Below are 20,775 nucleotides of genomic sequence, written 5' to 3' on the forward strand. Positions count from 1 at the left end.
GAGTGCTATGTTCCAGGTACTTTGCCAGTTGTTGGGCCTTGGGTTTAAGAGTTTCAGTCCAGGGAAGGCACACCTGTAAATAAATGAGTCTGGTGCCAAGGAGCAAGTACTATGGGAACACCAATGATGGGATAATTAATGTCCTGGGATGGTGAAGATCAGGAAAACCTCACAGAACTGGCAGCATTTGAGAGCAGACTCAGAGTTTTTGAGGTGGGCACAGAGTGTTCCCAGCAGAGGGAAGAGCATGAGGAATGGCAGAAAAAGCAAGACCCTCTCCAAGAACTGAAAATTACCTGAGGTGGCAAGGTTCTAGGTCCAGTACATAGGGTTCTGGGAGGCAAATACAAGTGCCTAGTCTGGAATTACAGTTTGGGTGGTTGACCAGTGGTTCCCAGGTGTTGGTACAGCAACCAATGGCAGTCTGTAATAAAGTTTTCTACCAGACTGTGGTGAAAAGAGAGAATTAAGGATAATAGAGTGTGGGGTTGTCGTTGTTTTTTTTTTTCATAGAAATAAATTACTCCATGTAGAGGACTAGAAGACAGGTACGTGTTGATTTTTTAATGTCCTAACAAGGCAAAATAAAAAGTGAGTAAAACCAGGAGGGGCTCAAATCCAGTCTAGCTCTCTTTATTTCCTTTCTTTTCTAATTTTGATCATCTGTGAAGTTTGGAAGTATGGCAGCCAATGGTTTAGACTAAAAGAACGGACAAATGGAGAAGCAGGTGGGGGCTGAGTTGTAAGGAAAAAGATGTGTGGTATTCGAAGGAAGTTCTTTCTTTGAGCCTAAACATTCTCTCCTGTTGGCCCTCCACCTTCCCCACACTCCCTTCCTCTCTCTCCCTTCTTCCCTCAGTCCTCCCCACCTCCCTCTCTTTTTTTCTCTTTTTATGATTTCCTTCTTTCAACAGTTGCTGCTGAAAGCCTTCTCCACTCCAGGCTCTATGCTAGGGGCCTGTGGATACAGGGATGAAACAGGGTTTTCTGCCTTCAGGGTGCTCATATTGCAAAGCAGTGCATCAGCACCACCTAGGAACGTGTCAGAAATGCAAATCCCCCACATACGCTGGATCAGAAACTCTGAGAGTGGGGCCCAGTGAGTCCTGTTTTAACAAGCCCTCCAGTGGATTTTGAGGCCCTCTCGCGTTTGAGAACCCCCGCTTTTGTGAATTCCATTTCCTTTATCCCCAGGACCCAGTGAGGACCTAAACAGCATATTATGATCTCCTGGGCCATTTGAATTCGAGTTTGCATCTTGTCCAGAAGAACAAAGAGGCTAGAAATTCTGGTCAGATCTCTATATGTTTAGTTTTCTGATGAAAGACTGCATTTCCAAGCTTGAGAAAAATCTTGCATAGGTAAAGACATACTGAGAATGAGTCTTTGCAGCTGTTGCAAGAGTCTGGAAGGAGACAGGAGGAGACCCAGGATTAAGGCCAGATCAGGGGTGGTAGAGAGGAAGGATGGGGGCCAACGGGCTGTTGATACAGAAGTGTCAGGATGTGGTGGACCGGCTGGATACATGGAGGAGATGTGAGAGAAGGAAAGTCCCGACTTGACTTGAGTAATTCTGTCCTAGCTTCCCCTCTTCCTAGACATGATCCTGTGTTCCGGACAGCTCAGTAGCCTCCTTCTCATCCACCTCCTCCCCTGACTTGGGCCCTGGCTATGCAATGCTCATTCACACTTCACTCTTGCTGACAGAGTCTACCCTTCTTTCTCTGCCCAGAAAAATACCCTCTGAATGCCCTTCCACATTCTCTCCACCTGTCTAAATCTCAGAGGTAGCCAAAACCCACCAGCAACGGAACTTAAGGCATATTTATAAGAAAAACAAACCCAAACATGGAGGAAAACTGGCAACTTTTCTCTCCTGAACTTTCCAGGGCAGTCCTGGTCTTATGCAATTTTTTTTTTCCTTTTCCAATAAAGGTGATTTGTTAAATATATAACTAAATGTGATTTCGTTTTTTAGACCTTTCTTAAAAATTTTATATAAATACACTCACAAATTGGAAAACATCCCTTGTCAGGACACACATCCGCACTGAGGGCTTGGAAAATCTGATCCCTTTCCGGGAGAGGTTTTCCCCAGGCTGGCTTGTCAACTCGTCTGGCCCCCCTCGCCTCCATCCTCTTGCCAGTGTTAGGAGAGACACTGCCCTTCCATCTCTAATCCTTGCTTTTCAATACTCCAAGACGGTCTTTCAGATCATCTGATTATATCAAGCCTGACTGCGTCAAGGAGACAGTCTTGAGTAAGTAGGTAATTTCTCTTTGAACCCGGGAGACTGCTGATTTTCTCCAATCAAGAAGACTTGGTTTAAGTTGTTGTAATCCCTCTTCCTTTTCCCCCACCTGCATGGCCCTGGATGATTCTGAAAATACTTTACCCAATTTAGAGAGGAAGTCCTCTCTAAATAAGTCCTGGAGGTCTGCATTATGTACCACTATTTACTATCGCCCGTAATGAACCAGTTACGCACAGAATTGCAGAAAGTCAAAGGTGGAAGGGCCCTTAGAAACCACTTGTCCAATGTTTCCCAAACTTCCCCAGGGATGTGAGTCAATTGGGCTACTTGCTACAAATACAAGTTCTGGGACCCCATCCCATTCCCACTTCATTAGCCTCTCCAGGATAGCGGCCAGGCAAACTGTACGTTTAACAAGAGCTTCAGTGATTCTTTCATCTGGGAAGTTCACAGCACGCCCCCAGACTTTTCTGTGGATGGAATCACCTGAAGATCTTGTTAAAATGCAGCTTCTGATTTACAAGGTTTGGGGTGGGACCCAGATTCTGCATTTCCAACAAGCCACCTGCTAATGCCCCATGCTCCTAGCCCACAGACCACGTTTTCAGCAGCAAAACCTTATGTTCGTTGTTCAGAAGAGGAGGAAACTGAGGCCCAGGGCAAGAAAGGAAGTTGCCCACATGTAGCACTTGGCCAAGGTCGACTAGCACTGAGGACTCCAGACTCCCAGGCCAGTGCTTTTTCCACATGACCAAACTGCCTATCATCAGCAGCTACTAAAAGCAGCCCAGCTGCATTGGTACTGTTTCCAATCAAAGGCTAATTGGAAAAATGATGTTTCCTGAAAGGGGAGCAGCCCTGGCTTGTCTCAGTAATGAGTGGGCACACTGGCAGGGTGTGGGGGAAGACAAAGTGTGGGGGAGGGGAGAGAATTTACGTCTCATTTTAATTGAAGAAATGAGCCAAGTTCCCCTCATGAGGAGCCTGAGGGTTTAAGGTCACACAATGTCCCCCGCCGTCTTTCAGGAAAAGTACTAAACTAAACTACACCGAACCACCCAACCAAGCAAAAACCCATCATCCAGAGCCTCGGGAAAGGGCTATGACGGAGGTCCTGCAAGGAGCCGGGAGAGCCCAGAGGAGGGGCAGTCTGGTGCTGGGCTGGAGTGATGAAGGCTGCTAGATATTAGAGTTAGTATAATAAAGGATTAATGATGAAAAATGAGCTAAGAATTGCCCTGCCTGGAATAAATCTTCATGTTAATGGTCCCCTTCAGGCACAGGCTTCACTGAGGAGATGTAACCTGAGCTGAGGCTTAAACAAGTTGGAGTTTGTTAGGTGATGAGGGGAGGAGGGGAGGACGGGAGGACGGGGGCATGGCAGACAGAAAGGCCAGTGTGAACAAAGGCAACGAGGTGTGAGCCCTGTCCACTGTGTCCGGGATCAGAAAGTCCTCCAAGTGAGGTGGACTGACCCCCGGGTGCAGAGGGCAGGCCTGTGAGTGGATGAAGACCATGTTGGGAAAGTGAAGTGGGGTTCAGTCGTTTGCTGCCAGCCACCGTCCTGGGCTCCGGCAGGGAAACAAGACGGGGTCCCTGACCTCCCAGAACTCCAAGGCTATAGCTAAAAGAGGGCGGTAATTCTAACAGGGCGCCGAGTGCTGTGACCTGAGAAAGAACAAAATGGCAGAGGAAGCACGTGGTCACCCAATTCAGCTTGGGGCGGGGGGGAGGTGAAGAGAACCTTCCCAGAGGAAGTGACATCTTCACGGAGGCTTAAAGATGAATAGAGCTAGCCCAGAGGGGGAAGAATGTTCCAGGTTCTGAGGAAGAGCATACGATAAGGCCCTGAGAGACAGCACTGTTTGGTGGAGCAACTGAAGGAAGGCCGATATGGCCCACGTGTGGAGTGTGATGGAGGAGAGGTGGTGAGAGATGACACCAGAGAGGTGGACAGAGGCCAGACCTCGTGGGGCCTGTAAGCCATATTAAGGAGTTTGAACTTCCCTCCTGAAGAGCACCCAGGGAGTCATTAAAGAGTTTTAAGCAGGAGAGTGAGATGAGCAGATAAAAGTTGTGGCTAGATCACTCCTGCCACTGCCAGGAGCCTGGACAGGAGGGACACAGAGCTGGAGGCGAGCAGAGTGTGTGTGTTGCCGGGGCGGGGGCGGGGGGGGGGGCAGGCGGGGTTGTCCTGATCCACCGAAGAACTGATGGCAGCTTGGACAGGGGTAGGTGGCAGTGTAGACTAGAAGGAGGGAAAAATTGGCTCTCTCAAGAAGGTGAATCTACAGGCTGGGTGAAGGATTAAATCTGTGGGAGGGTGAGGGAGAAAGGTTTTGGTTCTGGATGGAGGGAGGTGAAGTAGGAGAATAGGAAGAACTCTGGGCCAGGAGGAGCTAAGTGTCTCTGAAAGGTGTCACTGAGGGAGGGAGGGACGTTTGGGGACCTCCCGTCAGGCAGTGGCAGACTCTCATAGAACCTGGGCTGCTTCTTCGGGCACAGGTCTACCAGAGGCCAGGGGCCAGTGAGGGACTTCCGTTTTCGAGGCCCCCTCGGTGCTGTGTGGCCTCTGAGTGGAATGGGTCCCTGCTGGGCATGCTGCCTTCTGGCTGAAGAGTCTGGGCCCAGAGGGAGGAACTACCCATTGCCGGCCTCTCTCATGGTGTGTCAGGCCCTGAGCTTGGCACCACGCGCACTTTATTCCAAAGAAGGCTCACCAAACCCCAGCAGGGTGGGGGGTGCTCTCCTCATATTTACAGGTAGGAAGCTGGCTCAGAGAGGTTAAGTGACTTGTCAACAATCACACAGCCACGAAGTGATGCTCTGGTGGTCTTTCCATTAGCCCAAATTGTTTCTCAGAGAAATGGTGACACATCTAATGGACTGTACACTCAGTCCTGCCACTATGGCCCCCGCAGAAGCAGGGTTTAAATGCGTCTCTGCCTGGGACGGCAAAGAGGCTGCAAGTGGATTTGAGGCTGCCTTATCACAACACCCAAAGCTGAAGATGCTGCAGGCTGAAAAGGCAGACCTCACAGGCATGAAGAAAGCAGCAAGAAAGTTGTGGGGTGTTCGAGGTGGATGGTACTTAGGGTAGAGCATGTTCTCTCTAGAAGCAGCCTGGAACTAATAGGGTAAAGACCGTGCAGTGTACGCAAAGCTTGGACGCTTAGGGAGCATCACCGGGAGGATGGGAACTCAAGAACACGGAGCTCAAAGGACTTGGAGGAATCATCTAAGGTGGCCCCCATCGTGTTGGCATCCTTCTTGCTGGGTTCTTTCTCCATTTCAGTGCATTTTCCTTGTCTTTCAAAATGTGGGCTGGAGCATTGGACGGCACAACCTATAGCATGGGAGAAAATATTTGCAAGTCATGTATCTGATAAAGCGTTAATATCCAGAATACATAAAGAACTCCTACAACTCGACGACAGCAACAACAAAATGATCCAGCTAAAAATGGGGAAAGGACTTGAACAGACATTTCTCCAAGAAGATATACGAATGGCCAACGGGCACGCGAAAGGGTGCTCAACATCCCTAATCAGGGAAATGCAAATGCGAAACACAATGAGATATCACTTCACACCTGTTAGGATGGCTACTCTCAAAACATCCTAGCCAATAACAAATGGTGACAAGGATGTGAGGAAATTAGACCCCTTGTGCGTTGCTGGAGAGCATGTAAAATGGTGTGGCTACTACAGAACTCGGTGTGGCAGTTCCTCGAAAAACTGAGAATAGAATTATCATATGACCCAGCAGTACCATTTATGGGTATGTACCCCAAAGAATTGAAAGCAGAGTCTCCACGCGATACTTGCACCCCCCTGTCCACAGCAGCAGTATTTACAAGAGCCAAAATGTGGAGCAACCCAAGTGCCCACTGACAGACAAATGGATAAACACCAATGCGGTACCTACGTAGAATGGAATATTATTCAGCCATAAAAAAGAAGAAAATTCTGGTGCATGCTACAAAATGGATATGCCGGGAGGACATTACGCTAGATGAAAGAAGCCAGCCATAAGAAGGCAAATATGGCATGATCCCATTTATATGAGGTATCTATAGTAGTGGACTTCATAGAAGCAGAAAGTAGCACGGTGGTTACCAGGGGCTGGGGGGCTGTTGTTTGGTGGGTGCAGAGTTTCAGTTAGGCAAGATGAAAAAGCGCTAGCGACCTGTTTCACAACACCAGTGTGAGTATACTGAGCATTCTCGAACTGCAGCCTTCAAAATGACTAAGATGGTAAATCTGATGTGTATTTGATCACAGTTATAATTTTAAAAAGATTTTAAATGCGGGCTGGGAGATCGGTATCTCTGGGAGTTGCTTCTCCGTCTAGAAACCTCAGCTCTCCCCTCTCTTAAGTTTTTCTGAGCTCTCCCCCTCAACCTCCTCCAGAAAACTTTTCCAGACAATGGGAAGAGTGGGACTGATTCTAGGAGCAGGCCACTTCCAAACCTCCTCCGCCTTCCCTCCCCAGCCTGCAGGACCTCTCCTCCTTTGCTTATACCCAGTGGATGTCTTTAGCCTGTTTCCAGCCTATTCATGGAACGAGTGTTCTCAGAGGTCCTGGACGGAGGCTACTGACGAGAAGGAGAAAGGTGTGGACAGCTTGTTCCAGCCCTGTAAGTTACAAGGAGCGGAGCGCTTGTCCAGCAATCGCATAGCTTTGTAGATTTCAGGCAAGCCTCTGCTTCCTCTGAAGTGTTCTTTCACTGCAGGTACAACAACACAGTAAACCGCGATCCAAAAAAAAAAAAAAAAACAAACCCTGTCCACCCGTGAATGGCGCTTTGTAAGCCGGTTAATGTATAACACTTTAGAAAGCCGGGCAGGGAGCATGTTTGCTTTTCCAACAGGAACCACATCAGGGGTGTCAGATGCCAATAATCCCAGGATTCTGTGGTCATAGGCTTTGAATCTGCAGCCAAACTTTGGCATCCAGACGTGGAGGCCGGTGATTTCCAACCTTTTCACCACCAAGGATCCCTTTTATTACTTTTTCCCCCGCGGGCCCCATGTTTGGAAAGATTTTTATCTAGCAAAGCTATTTTATTATGGAATAATTCATTTTCCCAATTTTTTACTTCCTCGGAGCTTCTGATCCACACGAGATAACCACACCGAGCTAATATAATTTCAGTCAAAAGCAAAGAAACACGATATTGTACTTAGCTCTTTGTGGCTTTGTCTTGGCTGAATATACAGTTTCTATTAGCCTTTTTTCAATATTGAACGAAATACATCTTAAGGGCACCAGTCACTACTTTTAGTGGGGGCACTGACAGGAGGACTATCAGCTTAAGAAGCTATGAAGCCCATGAACCCCAGATAGGACAGAATCTGTTCATCAGGAGGCCTTCCTGCTCTATTTCACTAGCTTAAGTGCTTTTTTTTTTTTTTGCCATGTAAAGGGAATGATGAGAGAGATCGTTCCCCAAATAGAAATAACAAACGTTTACCAAGCCCCTACCTAGGTGCCTGGCATTGTGATGGGACAAGTCCCAGACACAAGAGTCTGCCCCCCCCAGGCCCTCTTCTTCCCAATTCCAGGCACGCTCCCTCTAGATCAAAGATCTTTGGTCATAGGGCATCTTAGAGGCTCCTCTAAGCCAAATGTCTCTTACCACACTGAATACAAATGGACGTGTCTACGTGTTTACGGAATGCTCTGAAGGTCACGGATCTTGTCCTATTTTTCTCTGTATCTCTGTGTCTCCGCCAACCAGTGCAATGCAGTGCCTGGCCCTCAACAGGTGCTGGGAGAATGAACGACAGCGAGTTCTAGGCTGGATGAATAGTTGAACAACTGAGAATGGAAACGAGACCATGAACTCCTTAAGGGCAGACACCGTGTCTCATTTACTTCTCTGTCCCCAGGGCCTGGCGCGGTGAATGGCACAGCGTGGCTCCTCAACGAATACCCCAGTGAACGAATGAATGGGTGGATTCCGTAATGCATGATGACGCATAAACCAGTTATTACAGGCACACAGGTCAGGGGCCGCAGGTAGAAGCCTCTTCGCATCATTGAATTTTTCTAAGTCGTCGCCCCGTGCCACCATGTCTCTGGCTAATCTTTGGCTACCACACTCCCTCCTGCGGGACTCAGTACATCTCCCCCGCCCCGCCCTGGCTCCCTCCTCTCCCTCCTACCTCAGTCACCCTCCCACCTTGCTGTTGATTGCCTATATAAACCCACACGTACTCTTCCGATAGAGGAACACGGTTCAGAACCCTGGCACCCCATTTTGGAAAGGGCAATGACTCCTGTTATAAAAGCAGCTCGGAGAGGACAGAGAATGAATGCAGCCTAGACATGTCTCTCCCTGTGGTGTCACTGGGTGTAATTTAAGCAGAGGCATTCCTGCAGTTGTTACACCCAGGCAAGTGTGGGGAATGAAGCAGTTGTCTGTGACTGATTTAAACTGTGGTTTTTGACAACTGTGCCCTGGATTGAAGTGTCCCATCTGTTAAATTTAGTGTCCACGGGAGCTGTGAACATGAGCTCTAAGAGCAGCAGCTTCGGTTCTATGGGGTCCTTGACAACTCAGGAAGAGTTTCTATCCCCAAACCAAATCGGGCATTTTCTCTGCATCTAAGGGCTGTTTAATTAATACAGTTATTCCTGGCAGGATCCTGGAATGCAGGAATAAGGTGCGCAGAATGTGGAGGGGGCAGTGAGGGAATGGCGGATGGGGGTGGGGTGGTGTGGGGAAGAAGCCCCGTTTCAAGTATTTAAGAAATAACCAGGACTATCCTCAGGCAAAGGCCACTGAAAATGCCCCCTTCTCAAATTCCCACCTCTACCTCCATCTTCACTCTGCCCCTGTTCCCCTGTTCTCTAAGCCTGAAGTCCCCTGACAACCCCTGCTTCCAGCAAAGCCATTGTAGGCTCCCATTCAAATTTAAACATTATTAAGACGTCATCAACCATTAATGTTTATTCTGAATTTGCCTATCAGATTTATACTAGTGACATGATAGAGCCCTGAGAAAAAGCCATGTGGTTTGGATGGAGGAAGGAAAAGGGAAGGTGATCCTGGGTGAGACTTTGCCAGTAATGAAAGGTGAGAGCTCTCTGTGCCGTGGGCAGGATGGAGCTGTTGAAGTTCAAGGAGAAGGGAGGGTGGAAGCTGCAGGTGAAGAGACCCAAGGCACACAGTTTCACCATCAGGGCGGGCCCTGGCTCACCATCTCCATTCCAGAGGCGCTTGATATGAAAGAACTTTCAATGATATTACCCATCCCCAGGGGCAGCCTTCCCAGCTGCCCCAGTCAACTAATCCATGACTGTCTCTACGGCTATATTTGGCCAGGCAGACTCCTATGTCTACACATACCAGCTTGCGGAACTCACGTAAACTCCTAACTCCTCCAGATTTAGGCTCTACCCGGTCTACTCTCCCACTGTTTGCTAACATGAACTCTGAAACGCAGCCCCACCAGTCCCCTTCCGTGTTCTTCCCTGAAGCACATTCCCAGCACACACATTTCCACTTGACTGACTCGAGGCCTTAATCTCTGCGGATTGCTTCCCCCTCCCTACCCCAAATGCTGACTTTCTCTCAGAGCGCCATTATCCTTCCAGGCCTAGCCGAGTCTCACCGATGGCACAAAGAAGTTCTTGACAACTCTAAATTCTATAAAACAGAAACAGAAATGCAAAGTGCAACATCTAATGGAGGATATAAACAACAAAATAGGCAATTAGCATAAAAGTGTGATCAGTGGAGGACCTGTGCTCAAATCCGGGTCCTGCTACTTGGTAGCTGCGTAAGTATGGAGAAATCATTCAACTTCTTTGAACCTGTATCCTCATCTATAAAACGGGGCAGTTCGCAGGACTTACCTCACTGGGCTAATGGAAAAATTCAATGAAATAATGCATGTTAAACACCTGGCACAGTTCTGCTCCCTTCTGCTCTGGGGCCTTAGACATGATCCAAGAGGCAGTAAGGGCTTAAGGAGGGAGAGTTTGTCCCTGTTTCTTGAGGCTGAAGATTCTGTTGGGATAAGCTTTGACAGAGAAGCAAAAATATACAGCCTAAAGCGAAGTACCTCTGGGGTGGAGAAGAAGAGAGAGAGTCTATAGGAGTTTGGGGGAAAGGAAGAGGCCTGACTTCCTGGTAGAAGTGAGACCACTGGGGCTGTTTGCAAAGGAACAGTGGGAGCACTGTATTGGTTGAAGGCCAAGCTGGGTGAAGTACCAATTGGTAGATAGCAATAACTTCTCAGCTTCTAGAAAGGGGAGAGAGAGAGGGAGAGGAAGGAAGAGAGAGAGGGAGAGAGAGAGAGAGAAATACCCTACCTCCTCCTCCTCCACACCCATTCCGTAAGGCACAAACTACAGAGGCCTTTTAAGGGTATTTCCTACTGAGGGACAAGTACTACCAGTCACCACAAGGAAAGCAAGAAACTCATTGTAGGCCCTCATGAGAAGAGAGTCCCCAGATTACATTTTCTCTTGGACTCTTCCACTGTGAAGCCCTTAGTGCCCCCTTTCACTTCTGCCACCCTCACCACCTCCTCCCAGGAACTGATGTGTTCCATCATATGAAAAGTCAGCATACAGAAGAGCAATCTAAGTCTGGGACCACAGAAACCTTTACCAAGACTTGTAGCAAGCTCCTTAGCTGCCTTCAAAAACTGATATCCTCACTATAAGTATTTGGCTTCTCAAGTGCTCTTGTTCCTTGGCTACTGATTTTCTTCTCATGGTTCTCTGGCTTCAGGAGGTTTAATTCTCCGAGTTGGGTTCTAGTTAAATAGGAACAACTCTGCCAAGAATCTTTTAGTCAGAGGAAGTAGCAACATCACCCATCCTTGAAACCTACAACTTGACCTCTCCCATGGTCCCTGTCCTTAGGCACAGCCGCTGAGTGGCACCGAGGCACCAAGAAAACCTGCCTGGCATAGACCTTTGTCTGACACCTCACAACTGAGCTTCACTTGGCTCCTGAGGGGTGAGCACCAGCCAGCTGCAGCCAGTTCCCTGGCAGCCCTCCAGAGGAGTCCTTGTATCTGGGTAAAATTGTCTCATCCGTCTTACAAGTGTTTGTGGATGCCCCATTCCTGGGGCTGTCTATGCTCTTCTGAGTGGAATGTCTCAGGAGCAGACATCTATAGGGGAAGGAAGGGAAGGAAGGAAGAAGCTCACTAAGAATGCCTCTGGACCCCAAACTTGAGCCCAGCTAACCATGGCATATAAGACACAATGGACGTGGCCAGGCCTTGCTATCAGAAATCTTGGATTTGGATCTCAGCTCTGCCACGGAAAGACCCATCTTACTGTCGTGAAAGCTAAACATGACAATATATAGGAAGTACATTGCACACACTAGGTGCTCCATCAAAGTTAGCTGAATCAGAGGTGCTGAGGAAAAATTTGCCTCCTGCGTTTGGAATATCAGCTCATTTTGGGGGTAGTGTGCCTGCATTCATTCTCTAAACCTGTTAATACCCATTCTCTCCAGTAGTCCATCACTCATACTCCTTTCCCTTTGCTACCTTCTTCTATTTATTTATTTATTATTATGTTCAATTAGCCAACATATAGTACTTTATTAGTTTTTGATGTAGTGTTCAATGATTCATTAGTTGCACATAACACCCAGTGCTCATCAAAACATGTTCCCTCCTTAATACCCTCACCCGATTGTGCCAACCCCCCACCCCCCTCCCTTCTGTAACCTTCTGTTTGTTTCCGGGAGTCCAGAGTCTCTCATGGTTTGTCTCCCCCTCTGATTCCCCCACCCCTTCAGATTTCCCTCCTTTCCCTTATGGTCTTCCGCACTATTCCTTATGTTCCACATATGAATGAAACCATATGATAATTGTCTTTCTCTGCTTGACTTATTTCACTTAGCATAATCTCCTCCAGTTCCATCCATGTCAATAGAAATGGTAGGTGTTCATTCTTTTTGATGGCTGAGTAATATTCCATTGTACATATGAACAACATCTTCTTTATCCATTCATCTGGTGAAGGGCATCTTGGCTCCTTCCACAGTTTGGCTATTGTGAACATTAGCTGCTATGAACATGGGGGTGCATGCCCAGCAACCCCTTTGCTACCTTCTTAAAGGAGCCAAGATTTAGCCAGACCTCAGGGTGGGAGCAGACCTCCTATGCACCATGAGGCAGGTCTCAGGTCTGCACTCTTTGGGCTTTGGTTTTCTCACTCCCTGATGAGTGTACTATGCTCCCCGATCTTTTTCCACCCCATACCCTTAGCCACTCTTCTCTCCCTGTCATGTTCAAGCCAGGCTTATTCTTCAAGGCTCAATTCAGACTCCTCATCTCATGAAACTTCCCTCCATGCGCTATCATTAACACGGCCTGCACATATTCACTTAACAAACTGGGTTGTAGGAAATGTCCCTGTTTCATTTCTGTTTGGCTTGCCCCCTTCCCCAGGCAGAATGGAGGCAATCTGAGAGCTAGGGCCAGTCATACCTTCTCTCTCTCTCTCTCTCTCTTTTTTTTTTTTTGAAGATTTTATTTATTTATTTCAGAGAGAGAGAGAGCATGCACGCAAGCATGAAGCGGGGGTGGGGGGGGCAGAGGGAGAAGCAGATGCCCCGCTGAGCAGGGATGTGGGGCTCCATCCCAGGACCCTGAGATCATGACCTGAGCTGAAGGTGGACGCTTAAGCAACTGAGCCACCCAAGTGTCCCAGACCCTCCCTCTTCTTTTGTATCACTGCATTCCTTCTAGGAGGAAGCACTATGTTAGATGCTGGGGCTACAGAGATCAACTTGACACGTACCTGTTCTCAGAGCAGGGTAAGCACTGCGAAGAAACAGGTGAGAGGAGTGCTATGCCATTTGAAGTAGCTGGCCAGGGGAAGGTGGGCAAGGTAAAGAAAAGAGCCTGTGGAAGGGTCTGGGGAAAAGAGAAAGACATGTCTTGTTCTGGCAATGATTTGAATGCTGTATCGTGGGAGCTTTGGCTCCACAGTAGGAAATACAGCTACAGGTGGAGAGTGAAGGCCCCTCTGAAGGGCCTGGCTTTTGAAGAGTCTGAATCACATGCTGTAAGTAACGGGAGCCGAGGGAGCTTTCTCCATCTTAGCAGTGAACACATTTTATATCAACTCTCTGTCCACTTGTCCGTTTATGCTACAACAGTGGTTCTCAAGCAGGGCTGCTTTTGCCTCCTTGGAGATATTTGGCCACGTCTGTGGATATTTTGGGGTGTTGTGACTTGGAGGATGCTCCTGGCATCTAGTCAGGAGAGGCCAGGGATGTTGCTAAACATGGTACAATGTCCAGACCGGGCCTCCACAACAAGGAATTATCCAGCCCCAAATGCCACTATTGCCACGGATGAGAAATCCTGTCCTACAAGAAGATTATTGTCTGTATGTCTAAGGCCCAGCAGGTTCTCAGACTTCATGAGTGCTTGAGTGCTTAATAAATATTGAATGAATGAATGCATGGCTGATGTAAGATCCTTTTCTGGGACAAGTATGTATCTAAATAGATGCTAGTCTATTTAATTACTCTCTTTCCCAACACATTCGGTGCGTGTCTGTCTCCATCTATTAGAAGGTACCTCCGTGAGGGCAGGGACTCTGGCTTGTCCACACTGTTGTCTCCCCAGCAGCTAGCTGAATGCCTGGCAAATATTAGGTGCTCATAAATGTTTGTTGAATCCATGAATGGTAGGCTTGATGGGTGGGGTTGGGGATAGAGACCAGAGGAAGCCAGGGTTTGAAGTAGTTGGGATTCCTCCCTCTTCCCTGGTCATATGCAGAAAGGGGAGACTGACAGCCGCAAAGATCTTCTGTACTGAATTCCTTGAAACCCACTCTCTCTTTTGGACCATGACTCCCAGTTTGGGGAAGTTTAATTATGGTGTGTCTCGGCATGGATTTCTTTAGGTTTATTCGGTTTGAGGCTCACTCAGCCTCTTGAATTTGTAGCTTTATGTCTTTTGACAAATCTGGAAACATTCTCAGCCACTCTTTCTTCGAATATTTTTTCAGTCCCATGCTCTTTACTGCTTCTTTCTGGGACTCCAATGATAAGCATATTAACTCTCCCGTTGTTTTTGTTTCCAAGTACAATTTTTTAATGAACTCTCCTGTTACTGTTTCACAGGGCCCTGAGGCCCTGCCAGCTTACTTTCTTCAGTCTATCTTGTCTCTGTTACTCAGGTTGGGTAAATTCTATTGATCTGTCTTCCCGTTCAGGGAGTCTATCCTATCTCCCCTCTATGTTGAGCCCGTCCAGTGAGTATTTTTTTTTTTTTTTTTTAGTTACTGTTTCTCAGTTCTGTAATTTCCTATTGGTTCTTTTTTACGTTTTCTGCATCCTTGCTGATATTTTCTTTTCTCTTCTTTCTTTTTTTTTTTTTTCTTTTTTGGTTTCACGAGAATGCATAATTGCTTGCTGAAGCTGAGGAGCTGAGCCTCGCATTGCCTTGTTCAGTGTCCTTGAGGCAGGCTGGGGGTGGAGACTCAGCACACCACTGCCCTACTCTGAGGAGGGCGTTGGAGCACTGATTGTTTCTGCCAGGTAGAGCACGGCAAATCAGCCCCCCACTCAGCCCCTTGGAACCCCCAGGGGAGCGCTGTACAGTGGTTCCATTGGTGTTTCATGGTAGTAGGGTGGGTAATGCCCCCCCCCCCAAAAATGCGTTCTATTGTTAGGTGACCATTTTCTTAATCCTTTGGCTACGGGGAACAGGCTTTCTTGAAATTTTTTTTTTGGTCTGTTCCTGTTGGAAGTTCTGGGTTGGGGGTTTCCTGCAGTGTCCTTTCTGGTATATAGGGGAGATAATAAGAGAACACAGGCTATGTTGTTCCTCAGGTGCTAAGGTCCTTAGCTTGTCTGCCTTCTTCCCACCTTTCAGTCTTTCTATGATTGTTTATTGTGTCAAGTCCAGTGTTTTTTAGTTGTAGGAGGGAGGGCCTGGGAGGGAAGAACGGGACTTCTCTATCTTGGCCAGAATCGGAGGTCTAGGGCATGAATTTAACCCTTATTTCTTATTCTGGACATTCGATCAAATCAGTCACCACATGCTAGGAGAAACTTTGGGATGTGTGTGTCATGATCATGTCTTACACTTCTAGAACTCATGAGAGCTTTCAGAGTGTGTTCACAGCCCCGATCTCATCTGGTCCTCACAGTTCAACGAGATAAGTACTATTGCTATGAGGTCCATTTTATGGGTGAGGAAACCGACACAACCAGAGATTCATTAATTGCTCCAAGAGTAGCAGAGCTGGCGTTTGAACCCAGGCCTCCGGGCCATAGTGGAGAGTTGCCTTCACCGCACACATTGGGATGGCCACCAGCCTGATCTGCTTCTCACCGGCCAGCCTCCCTCCAACAGTTGGCACCCAGGGCTTTCCAGCCCACCTTCTGCCTCTGGACTCTTGCTGTATCTGGTCTAAGCCACGGCACTGCAGCCGACGAGTCAGTGGGATTTTCCAAGTGCCCAGTTCCGTGACTTTACAATGAATAAGTCCCCAAAGGCCACTTGAGCTTCAGTCATCTCCGTCAGTCCAGGTCAGCAGGGAGGGGCCGGAAGGGGGTGCTTGTCTGAATTCTCTAGATGTTGAACCTGTGAAGATTTAGCAGCAGTGTTCCCTGGGGCCGGGACTTGTGCAGTCACATGAACCCCTCCCTCCCCCAAGGGAGGCCCAGTGCCTGGTTTCATGCTTTGCAGTCACCACCTCGAAATTCCTTGTACGTTTGGAACAAGAGGCCCCTCATTTTCATTTAGCACCGGGCCTCACAAACTATGTAGCCGTTTCTAGCTGAGGTCCATCGTCAGCAGGTCTCTGGAAGCAGGGTTCAGTCTCCCAGAAAAGAGCAGAGGAACCTGCAAAGTTATGGCCTTGAATGAGAGGCCTCCAAGCGTGAAATCTGTTCCTTCGAATTTCACACCACACTTCCATTCTTTTGCCCTCGGTCAGGCTCAGCGACCCGTGTGAACTTTCTCCCTGAGCTGAGAGTCCCACCACCTCCAAGTCTTGGCTGCACTGCTCTGATCTACCAGGGTCACTGCAACTTCGTCTCCAAAAGCGATGGCTGTGTGATTAGAGAGAATATGTTTGACGTACCTACGAACCTTCCCCCTACACATACTCTCTTTTTTTATATTGAAATATTTGAGATAATTGTTGATTCTCCTGCAGTCACAAGAAGTAGTACAGAGAGATCCTGTTGATCATTTCCCCAGTCTTCCCCAAAGGGACCATTTTGCAAAACTCCAGTATATCCCAACAAGGATATTGATATTGATCCAATCCACCAATCTTATTCAGACTTCCTGTTTTGCTTAAGCTCATCTGTGTGTGGATTTGCTTCTGTACAATTTTATCACACGTGGGTTCACGCATCCACCACCACGGTCAAGATTCTGAGCAGGGCTGTCACCTCAAGGATCCTTTGCGGTAGGATCCTTTCAAAACCGTGCCCACCTCCCTCCTGCGACCCCCTTCCCCACCTGTGGCACCCACTGGTCTGGTTTCTATTTCTGAACTTAGCACATCTGGGCTGGTGGCAGGGCTTGCTATCACAACATCACCTCTGTTTCTGCCCGTGTGTTCTTCCCATGAATTCGTGGCCATTGAAATGGGTTAATAAGGCAAGATGTATCAAGAAAAGTCTTCATATCCCCTATCAGCCGATGGATATTTTCAGTTTTAGAGGCAACACCGTCCCAGAGAAAGCTAGAGGACTTTAGAGTTAAGAATTGTTGTTTCAAAACAAAACAAAACAAAACAACAAAACAGGGCTCCATTCTTTCTCTCCTGTGTGGCCTGAAGCTGGATACTTAACACCCCACCACCATCACCCCACCCTCCACCCAGCATCTCCCCTACCTCTGCTAACCTGGAAGAACAATCCCTTGTTTTTGTGAAGATTAAATGAGATAGCTCAGGAAAGCTTCCAGTCTCTTCTTTCTTGGCACCAGCTGAGGAGGGGGAATGGCTCTAACATAGTGAGAAGTCGAAATTGTCGTTTTTCTAAATGCAGTTTTAATACTCGCAAGTATTTACAACAAGGGAAAAACAGGACAAGAATGACTATACAACTGGGACTTATAATTAGCTTAATGAGACTTCTAAAGAGCTCTCAGAGGGAACTGGGAAAACTCCTTTTAACTATGTCAAACAAGACCTCGTCCCATCCCCCACTCCCTCTTCTAACATCGAGGAGGGCTTAATTAGTTTAGCAGCTCTTTTCTTTCAAGATCTGGCCATAACAAGCTACAGCCTCCCTTAGTTCAATTTTTTTTTTTTTCCCAAAAATCCTAAATTAGTGGAGGCCAGATGAATGACATTTTCCTGGGATTGAAAAAGATTCCTTTCCCCCCATGTTGGAAATGCTTCATAGTTCTGTTTGTTTCCAACCCCCTCTCAATCTTTACTTCACTCTCAGGCTCAGTGACAGCTCAAGGCTGTCTCCGCCCTTTTTGTTCTAATTCTATAAGCTTTCCCAGCACTTAAAGGGCTGTTTATGGATGTGTAGCTCTGACAAAGAGATGCTATCATTTCTTTCAGACCTCCCCTGTGTCTCAAGTTTTGAAATCCCAGAAGACAGTTCTATTTGATTCTCTAAGCACTTTGTGTGAGGGTGTGATGGACCCATCTCGGGGGCTCCTGCTAAATTGTGACTGACTCCCATTTGGAACGTCTCTGGACCCCACTGACAAGGGTTTCCTGCCCTGTGTTTCACACCAGCAAGTGCGCAAAAGGCAGAGCTGCTGCCCTCAACGAGTTCGCAGTTTGAGGAAACTCAAGTGTACACATGAAACAGTTGGACAGTGATCAACTAGAACCCCGCGTGATATGACGCTGACCCCAAATGAGACGATTATTCGGTGGTTGCTGAGCAGTCCGTGAGGGAGGAAGGAGGCGTCACAGAGAAAGTAAGGCTGGAGAATCAAAGGATAAGCAAGACTTGGATGGACAGAGGGGTTGGAAAAGACAGTCCGAGTCTGGGGACATTTCGAGTAAAAACATGGGAGTAGGATTGAATCATGCCATGCGTCCAACCTCCCTGTAAGTTCTGGATCACCTCAGTTTCTGACTCCTCGCCTTGCCTTCTGTTTGTGATCTTGCCTACTCTCACTTGAGTACCTAATGCTCAGTTCTCTGGGGGCTTAAGTCTTGGACGGCATCTATATCCAAAGCATCATCCCGAGCCAGACTTCGGCAGCCCTGAGTTTCCTACCCCAGAACCAGCCAGTGGTGGTTGCGTTCCTGAAAACGTTGTCCAGCCCTAAGAAATGGAACACAGAGGCAAACTAGACCAGCGCCAAGGAGTAGTAGTGAAACCAATCATGGCAAATGGCTAAAATGACATCCCTCGGTGGAGGAAGGGCCTCAGTGACCAAGCAGAGGAGTATAGATTTGATATAGTCAGGGATTAGGAACCACTGTAACCATTTATTTAGGGATAGAGGTTTCCTTTGACTAATATTGAGAAACTAGAGCCCTTTAGTTGACAAGGCAAATGAGTTGCTTCCCTTAATTAAAGGAAGTCCTGCCGACAGCCCAGTGAAACGTATTTTTGTGTTAACCAGGCCAACAGGGAAGGCATCCAATTTACCCCCTCCCAAAGTCTTGGTTGAACTCCACCCCACACTGGCCCAAGGCTATTCGGTTTGGACGCTGCCGGTCCATCCTCTTCCGTGGCTTCTGTTCACACTCTCACTGGCCTTGGGGGATTGTAATGTCAGAATAGGCAAGGACTGCCGTTCGCTGGCCAAAACCAAATGGTGCTGCCCCATACCGCTGCCCTCGCTGCACTAACGTGATCCTCCCCACCCCCCACCGCTACACACACACACACACACGCACACACGCACGCACGCACACACACTGGGTGCAGCTGGCTTTTCCCCACCACAGAACTCAATTTTACAATCTAAGGTTGGAAGATGCCCAAGATGAGAGAAATGATTGGGCTGGGAATGCGGTCGGAGGATGCAAAAAGGCAGAACCCAAGACTTGGGTGAATGCTGAGATGGAATTAGTCAGAATCTATAGCATTTTGGAGAGAGTAGCCAGCAACTCGCTCCACAAATCCTGGGCTCCTGGATCAAAGGCTCCTTACCACTGTCCCCACAAACTTTTGAAGGAGGTCAAAACTTCTGAAGAAGTAAAATGTACCACTTTACCCAGAATATGAAACCAAAAAAAAAAAAAAAATAGTACAGACAGAAAACTTTTACAAAGTCTACAGATGGTGGACCTCTAACTCCCTGAGGGCTGAGATCATGTTTCTTATTGTTCACCGTTATGTCCCCAGGATCTGACATTGGATCTGGCATACAGTAGGAGCTCAGTAAATGTTTGTTGAATGAAAAATGAATCTCAGTAATAATAATGATAATGATAATGATAATAATAATAATGACAGCATTAAGTATTCGTTGAGTCCCAACCATACGCCAGGCAGTGTTCTAAGTACTTCACATGCGTTAACTAGCTGATGGAATCCTCACAACAACCCTCTAAAGTAGGCCTACCATTATTCCCATTTTCTGGAGCAGGAAAGCAAGGCTCAGGGGGACTGGGCCTTGCCCAAGGGTATACAACTAGTTAGCACAGAGCTTGAAGGAATGGCTACTTCCTTGGGGAAAGAAGGAACACGCTGGCGATCTCTTGACCTTTTGTGGTCTCTTAGCATTCATAACGATCAATCAAGTGCACTACGAGGCAAGACCCTAGGTAACTATTCTTTATTATTTCCCCTGCCTGGGATGCTATCCTCAATTCCCTCTTATCATCCTACCACATACGCACACATTGCTCCCTTCTTCCTATTCAAATCCTACTCATTCTTCAAGAGCCAGCTCAAATTTCACCTCTTTTACTAAGCTTGTGCTGAGGAGTCTTGCTCTCTCCCACTTTGGAACTCATATAGCACCCACGGGCCATACCACTCATTTGGTCCTCGAAAGCTACTTAGCATGCTGGTTAAGAGCCAGATTTTAGAATCAGACAGAGCAGGATTTAAATTCCAGCTCGGCCAATTTACTAGGTGTGTGACTGTGGGCAAGTTACTTAACCTCTCCATCCAGGAGCATGATCTTTGAACTGGAAAGAGAATTACAGCCCGAGATAGATGAGGAGATAATAAGGGAGTACGTAGCTGCCTTCAATGAGTTCAAGTTTCCAGACCCAGACAAATTACATCCGAGGCTACTGAGAGAATGTGCAGATGTGATCCCAGAGCCAGTCTTACTAACCTTTGAGAAATTATGGCAAAGGGAAGAGGTGAGAGAGGCAAAGAGGCAGGCAAACGTTGTGATTTTCAGCAAAGGGGGGAGTGGTGCTTCAGGGCTCAAGATGTAGATCCTGGAAACTGCAGATCAGTGAGCATGGCATTGGTCTTTGGCAAAAGTATAGAATGCACTATTAAGCAGGTGATTTTTAAGGCTTTAGAAAGGGAGCGGAAATCACTAGGGGTAAGCATGAACTCACTAAAAGCAAGTCATGCTTCACTAAACCCATTTCCTTTTTTGAATGGGTATCT

The sequence above is a fragment of the Leptonychotes weddellii genome, chromosome X (genome assembly GCF_054177405.1).
Source record: "Leptonychotes weddellii isolate Sample4059 chromosome X, ASM5417740v2, whole genome shotgun sequence".
In the NCBI taxonomy this organism is placed as follows: domain Eukaryota; kingdom Metazoa; phylum Chordata; class Mammalia; order Carnivora; family Phocidae; genus Leptonychotes; species Leptonychotes weddellii.